This window comes from Camelus bactrianus, chromosome 17, assembly GCF_048773025.1.
Source record: "Camelus bactrianus isolate YW-2024 breed Bactrian camel chromosome 17, ASM4877302v1, whole genome shotgun sequence".
NCBI classification, from domain to species: domain Eukaryota; kingdom Metazoa; phylum Chordata; class Mammalia; order Artiodactyla; family Camelidae; genus Camelus; species Camelus bactrianus.
Window position 1 is genome coordinate 3,175,252 of NC_133555.1, and position 8,128 is coordinate 3,183,379.

Sequence of the window (8,128 nt, forward strand, 5' to 3'; positions counted from 1 at the left end):
CCCTACATCCTTGCCTGTGTCCTTTTATCCTTTAAAAAAGGAAAAATCCTAGCCATCCTAGTGGGTGAGACGTGGTATCTCGTCTCATTGTGGTTTTGATTTACGTTTCCCTGAGGATGAATGATGTCGGACGTCTTTACACAGAGTGTTCGTTTTGATCACCACACGATATGGAGGGAAATTCCTAGGCTTGGGCCTTTAGCATCACCAGACTCAAGCTCCGTGACTCCTTAGCTGTGCGTAGGTGCCCTCAGTCTGCCCTTGGACTGAGCCTGCACTAACTTCTTGGCTGCGTCATATCCCTTGGTTAAGTCGGTGCCTGGTGTGAGTTAAGGTTCTCCTGCCTGCAAATGTTAGCGACCCAGTTCACACTGGCTTGAGCTCAGAGAGGGAGCTGTAGCCCCACTTACCTAATAAATCCCGGGGCCAGGATAGCTTTCAGGCGTGGCTGGATCCAGGTGTTTGACGAATGTCATTTGGAAGCTTTTGGTTGCGCTTACTTGGAACTCTGCTTTCCTCCAGGTGAGTTTTATTCTGTGACAGGCTCTTGGTGGCAAGATGACTGTGGGCAGCCCCAGCCTCACCTCTTTGCTGTTAGCAACACCAGTGAAATGAGAACTTCTCTTTCCCAGTAGCTCCAGTGGAGGTCCCAGGCTTGTCTCTCACTGGACTAACTTGGGTTGTGTGTCTGTCCTTATACCAGTGACTGAGGCCTGGCAATGGAGTTTGCTGATTGGCTGGGCCTGGGTCACGTCTTCATCTTTAGAACTAGACAGGGAGCCATGTAGACTGACAGTGAGGGAGTGGTGACTCCCCACAGTGAATTGGGGTGCTATCCCCAGAAGGGAGATTGGACACAGGACAGACAGGAACCTCAAGTTTCCACTGGACCCCTAGACCTGGCTACTAGGGGCCTGGCCCTCTTCCTAATGGCTCAGCAAGACACCCACCATCTGGTCTCATCCCACGACAGTGTGATAGACCAGAGGCCGGGAACACGTCAGCTAAGGACATTCAGTGAGCACAAAGAGCTGGTCTCCCTGAGGGTCCAGCGGAAGAATGAACAGAAGCCTTCGTAAAACTCACTCTGGCTTGTGGTCCAAAGTGGGCATGAGAAGTAGACAGCCTTCGGCTTTGACTGCTTCCACCAAGAGAAGCCCCAATCCTTTATGCTGTAAAGCACCGCTCTTGCTAATGAAGTCTCCCTGGAGCTTGGGAGAGTGCGGGTTGACTTGGTTCTTTGTTTCCTCTAAATTACCAGGAAGACATTTTTTCCCCTTCAGGCAACAGGAAGCAGCATTCCCCTGAAAACTTCATCCCCACCCACTTCCCTTCCCTGGGCAGCAGCGGGCTGACTCACTGCACGGGCCCCCCAGGCTCACCCCCTGGTTCTGCCCGGCTGTGGGCGCGTGAGCTGGGTGCGCACCCACACACCACGCACGCACACTCAGCTCCGAAACACAACCCCACGCGTTCTCAATGCCAACGGTACAACCGCTCCATCCCTGTAGGAGGCGTGTCCCCCACGCCTGGGGCTGCTGGCTTCCTTCTGCAAAGGCTTGTGCATGCTTAGACGGTCGGCCGGGTGCAAATATCCGCCGACATTCAGAGCGCGTCTCCTGCACGCCCCGCCTCGCCCACGCAGAAGCATGCACCTGCAGGAGGGAAGGCGAGCATCCGCGCAGCAGATGTTTCAGGCCATGGGAGTGCTTAAATATGTATCCTCCGTGGAAGGCGTTGTTACCCAACATAGGCTCCTAACAGGGAGGAGAAGGGAGGGGCACTCTGGCTTCCCTGAGCCTTCTCTGGGGGACCTGGATGGCCAGCCTGATAAATCCCAGCCTTGGGTGAAAACAAAAAGCACGATAGAATTTATCCTGCCTTTATTTTTTAAAACAAGCTCGGGAAAGAAGTTAGAATTTCTTACATAGAAAAAAACCAAAGCAACTCGTGGTCTGTGCGGTCAGAGAAACCTGCTTTTGAGCCTCAACCCTCCCACCTTTAGTTGGGTGACCTTGGGTCAGTCACTTAGCCTCTCTGAGCCTCCCCTAAAATGGGGCTCTCAGAGGTAACTGCTTCTCAGCATTGTGGTCAGGTTAGGTTAGTGATTCATAAGCCAGAACGGTGTTAGATATTACTTTCTTTATTTGAGATTCTGGGTCCAGGCGGCATGTCGGACAATTTCGTCTTGACATCAGAGATACTACAAACAGTCTCCGGGTCTCAGCTTCTTGCTTCCAGCTCTGGCATTCCCAGGCATCCTGGGGTTGGGTCTGCAGGTTAGCACTCCTGCAGGTCCAGCCCCTTTCTATTTCCCAGGTAGCTCTGGGCTTGAAACGGAAATGTCTGATGTCATTTCGGTGCTTCTCTGGTTGCAAGGTAGACCAAAGACAGGAACCGACTGGTCTGTGTATTTAGAAAGTTCAGGGTGTGCCGGAGGTCCAGAGCACTTCGACAGAAGGACACCGAGGTCTCCTGCACCTGGTTTTACTCTGTCTCTTTCTTCTCTGCTCTCTTTAGGTTGGCTCCATTCTCAGACCCGCATTCCCTCCTGGTCACAAAAGGGCTGCATGCAGCATCAGGTTCAGATCCAGCAGAGAAAGGGAAGTCCCTGTCACAGCGTCCTCAGCAAAATCTTGAGGCTTACGCTGACCGAGCAGGCTGAAGAGGCCTTAAACCAGGCTTGGTGGCCCGAGCCCCTGGGCAGGGACCTTCACCTAGACAGAGTGTGCGAGACAGCCCCTCCAAACAGAATCCAGGATTCTTGCTATCAAAAGAGGTTGAGATGCTGGCAAGATGGACCCCAGCCATCAACTACATGTGTCAGCTTCAGCGGAGGTCCAGGGAAGCCGGCACCAGTGCCCTCCTCCGACCACTGGCCCATGTTACAGGTGAGTGTTGGAAAGACGGAATTGCTGCTGCTTGGACGTTGTGAGCATTCAGGGAGCTGAGCTCCTCGTGCAGGGGCAATGCTTTGTGCTGCCAAAGCCGTTTCCATCTCCTGGATGCATGAGGAGAGCATGTTTCCAGCCTCCCTGCAGGTAGGTTGGGGCCACGGGACTGAGTTCTGGCCAGCAGACCGTGGGTGGGGAAGGCACACGTGCTCACGTCCAGGCCTCGTCCTCTCTCCTCCCTGCCTGTCATGGGTAAGCAGAGGGCTCCCATGTGGTGGAGCCCCCACCTCTCAATCACCATGTGGAGGAGCCACCCAGAGATCACTGACCGGGCCAGCTGCGTTAGACTTCGTGACAGCAGCGAGTAAACCAGTAAGTCATTGGTTCTCAAGGAGGCTGGAAGTGGCATCTGGTAACGTCTGAAGACATTTTGATCGTCTAGACATGGAGGAGGGCAGGGAGTTGCTCCTGGCATCTAGTGGGCATGCTGCTAAATCTGCTATAATCCCAGACCAGCCCGAACAGCCCCCACGAAGGCTTAGCCCAGAGTGTCAATAGCACCGACGCTCAGAGACCTGGTTCTAAAATATGGGCATCGTGAGAGAAGAGACTGATTGCCCTGCTTAAAACCTTCCAACAACGTCCATCACAGCCAGGCTGAGTTCCGGACCCTGGCCTTGATCCACAAGGCCCTGCAGGACCGGGACCCTGCCCGCCTCTCCGACCTCGCACCCTCCCCTCTCCCCCGTTCACTTTACTCCAATCACCTTGCCTTCCTTCCAGTCCTGCTTCAGACCCACAGCCTTCACCCTGCCATTCCCTCTTCCTTAAATACCTTTCCTCCCGCTCTTCCAGTTATTCAGGGACAGTTTAAATGTCACCTGCCCCGTCACACATCCTGCACTAGAGCCCCTCTGCCCTCACACATCGGCGATACCCTGCCCGGCGGTGACTGTGCTCTGCGGTGAGGTGAGTGCTGGCTGCCTGTGAGGGCGGGATCTGCCCCCTCCCCGGAATGTGAGGATATGAGGACAAGCACCATGTCATCCTGTTTATGTCTGTACCTCCAGCATCCAGCACACCAGCTGGCACATGTGCAGGGGTCAAAAGTAACTCTTTTGAATGAAGGAGTAAATGAACCATGGCTGGAAAGAGTGGAGTCTTTGCAGGCGATGCCCCTGGATTGAGCCACCTTCACTCTCCAAGCCTCTGTCTCCTCATCTGTAAAATGGGCATAAAAACCCCACACCCCAAGGCTGCTGTGCGGATGACGGGGGATGGTATGTGCAGAGCCCCTGGCGTGGTTCCCAGCTCCGAACAGGCACTTACGAGGTGTGTGTTGGACACAGAATGCTTGAATAAAAGCAGGAGCACGGTTGGCTGTCATTTTGAGGGTGAGGTCCTGGGGAGGAAGAAGACAGAGTTGGGGTGCTGGTGGGCTCCTTGGAGTGAAGGGATGGAGAACGTGGGCTCGTGAACAGAGCCCCGGTCACCCAGGCAGCCTCTGCTTCTCCCTCTGTCGATGGTCCTCTTCTTCCCCAACCATCTAAGACCATGATCCTAGATCCCTCCTGCCACAATCATGGTCCCAGGCTGACACCCGGCTTCCTGGCCACCCGCCCCTCCCTTGCAGGACCCAGGAGGGACGCAGCCATGGTCAGCTTCCCTCTCATGAGGGTCACGTCCGTCCCCAGCAGGTGCCGCCCCGCTGTCTCTGCCTGTGTCCGTCTAGACCATGCAGGAAATGAAAGCCGGCCGCAGGGCACCTGCAGTAAATAGCTCAGGCCCCAGGCCCCGGGGGCCATGTGTGCCTGCAAAACGGGATGTGATCTGGGGTCTCTTGCTTTCAAGTACGGTCTCATACCAGACTTGGGGCCACAAAGGAACTTGGGTGGTTTCCACCTCTGGATGAAGGGTGAGGACCACAGGCAGGACGCAGAGAAGCTGGCAGACGAGGGGAGAGGTGGGCACAGGAGCCCCGAGTGCTAGGAGCGGCGGGAGGTGGGCATCTGACCTCCCTGAGCCTCAGTTCCTGCATCTGATAGTCCCTGCCAGGTTAGGTTATCGTGAAAATTAAATGAGTTAAAATATGTAAATGTGTACCTGAGAGCGGGCTGGTCCAGGTGCCTTGCTTCCGAAGAGCAGGCACGCAGAGGGGTTCGGGATAACTTTCTGGTGGAGAAGCCTGGCAAATCCCGCCTCAAGCCAGGTGGCCAAGGTTAATATCAGTGATGACACCTTGATCCTGGATTTCCAGCCTCCAGACTGCAAGACAATATACTTCCACCCACGCTGGCCCTTGGAACGTAACCCAGGACCAGCAGGAGGGACCAGAGGACAAGGGGGGATGCTGTTGGCTTCTCCAGCCTCTGTTTCTCTGCTTTTCTCCACTCTGTGGCTTTCAAGACCCTCTGAAGGATACCCCCACCCCAGCCTTGCCAGGCCCCTGACTTGGTCTCTGTGCCCCATCCTTGGAAGCCCTGCCTGGGCTTCAGGCTCCCTCTGCCCCTCGCAGCTGCCTCTGTACATGCAGTGGGGCTAGGAGGGCTGAACGTGGTAAAGCACCTGCTGCTCGGGACAAGCTACTGGGTTGAAGTTGGGAGGCCGGGCTTGGGCCCTCTTTGTTGGCAGTTTTCTCAAGGCTGTAGAGTTCTTCGCACCTCTTGCTTTCACCTGTGGCCTCAAGAACCAAGTTCTCAGGCTGCAGGAAGTGGCTCACTTGCCATCCAGTCCCTTCAGATTTGCAAACTCAGCTGGGCTTTCCGGGGCACTGAATGGTCCTTGTCCAGTCCTAGCTTGCCCCAGCAGGCCTCCTGGCATTCACCTGGTTGGTCCCTTTGGCCTGCAATAACCGAATGACAGGTCTCTCCTGCAGAAATATTCTGGGGCCAGCTCCTATACAAAATTTCCCCCTTCCCCAGTAGAGCTGAATGGATAAATGAATAAATGAATGAATGCAAAGCTAATGTGGTCTCGGATCCCCGGAGAGAGGACAGTGTGAGGCCCTGGAACTAGGTTGCGTGGGTTCAAATCCTGGGACCAAGACTAGCTGTGTGACCCTGGGCAAGTTACTTAACATCTCTGGGCCTCAGTTGTCTTATCTGCAAAATAAGATAATAATAGCACCTACCCCTGAAGTTGTGGAGATTAAATGAAATAAGGCCCCAAACAGATTTCCTTCCTGGTGCTGATAAAGCTTAGCTTCTTTGTCATCCAGGGCACGAGTTTCGGCATCTTCATCCTGCATCCTGTGCTCATCATGCTTAGAACCTAATTTCCTTAGTTTCAGCCTAATCTTTTTTCCCACATTGGGCTCAGCTAATTCATTCACTGCTGAGTAATTTATTATCAGAGGCAGAGTGCTGCAGACAGGAAAGAAGGTTAAGACGCAGAGGCTAGACACCCGGGGGAGGGACATTTTCAGTGTGAGGAAACAGGACCCTCAGTGGACAGAAATCATTCACGTGCCACAAGGGGCCTGGGCTGAATGAAACCTCTTGACTTAACTCCCAGTGAAAACACTACAATAGCAGCCCAGGTCACAGCCTGCAACCCTGTCACTCTGAACCTTCCTGCAGGAAGATGACTGCAGGGCCCCTTTTCAAAATAAGAGTGGGCTTCAACAGCCGTGCTCACAGGAAAGTAACTGCTGTGTTTCGAAAGGCTACCTCTCTCCCTTTATTTAAAGGACCTAGGAGATTTGGCAATTAAAATCCAGAAGGAGAAGAAAAGGAATAAGATAATTGCTTGCCCACCCAGCCTCACCCGCTCTGGGACCCAAGACTGGTGGGGGGATGAGCTGGAGCTCAGAGCTCTGCAAAATATGTCGCATCACAGCCCAGACTGTTGTGGGGTGCGTGCCTTCTGCAGCGAGAAAACTGGCGCTGAGTGAAACTTCTGGATCCTGCAAGAGTTGCGTGCACAGCACTTCTCAGCTTGCAAACCGTCTCCATACTCTACCTCAAATGTCTGTGCCCATGTGGGTGCGAGAACTGAGACTCAGAGGGATGACATGAGGTTCCCAAGGTCATGAGAGGGTGCAGCTGGGCTGCGCTGGTGTCCTGGGAGGCCATCCTGCGCTTTTCACCAGACAAGGTGCATGCCCTCCCCTTTCTTCCAGAACAAACCCAGGCCCATGTGCAAGACGAAGGGGCCCGGTAGCCCGTCTAGAAGATGACACCTCAGGAAGGGAGCGTGGTCTGGGAAAGAACAGAAGGGCTGTGCCCTCCATTTTTGTACTTGGAAGAGGAAGGCAATTACAGGCAGACCCAGACGTCTGGAAAGCATCGAAGGAAGAGGGGAATTTGAGTAACAGACTGTGTGAAAACCGGCTGGTGTCCCAGGAGGGCATTCCAGTCAAGCCAGGATGAGGCTGTCCGAGCGTCTCCAGGCCTGGGTGTGTGCAAGGGGACTTCCTGGTTTGCTCCTGGGAATTTAAATGGCTTGGAAGGGAATTAAAATCAGTTGGATAAGGTTGATGGTGCCAACCTGCCTAATGAACTCTGAGATGCCAGCAAAGACACTGACAGGCGTCACGCAAAGGAAGCTGAAGTCTCAAGGCCTTCTGGGGCGTCCATAGACAACTTCAAGTTCTTTCCAGCAGTCCGAGATCAGAACACTGACTGGCCTCACTGCTAGCGGCCTGCTGGGCAAGGAAACTGAAGTCCGTGGTTTCCAGCCTGTCTTTGGCTTTTCCTTCTCCCCTGGATCCTCTTTCTTTTATGTAAATCCTCTTCTAGCCCTTTTGGAGGAAAGCTACAAGTAAAGAGCATGCGAGTAATTGACTCAGTGTCTTTGAGTTATTTTCTGACTCCAGACCCCATCACTGGGTAGCTGGCTAGTGCCCTTTGGCGTGTCACTTAACCTCTCAGGCCTCACTTTCTCCTCCGTAAAAAGGGGATAATAACTCCCACCTTGCAAGGCTCAAACAAGAAATTCCATGAGAAGAGTTATACGCACATGTGGTTCTGCAGTCATTACCATTTGTGTCCGTTTCCTATTGCTGCTGTAGCACACCACAGACTTAGTGATTTAAAACTACACACATTTATTCTCTTAAAGTTGTGGAGGTGGAAAGCCTGAAATGAGCCTTACAAGGCTAAACTCCAGGGATCAGCAGGGCTGCATGCTTCCAGGAGGGTCTAGAGGAAGACTCATTCCTTCCTCATTTCCAGCAACTAGTGGCTGCCTGCATTCCTCCGCACCGGTCCCATCCTCCCTTCAAAGCCCACAGT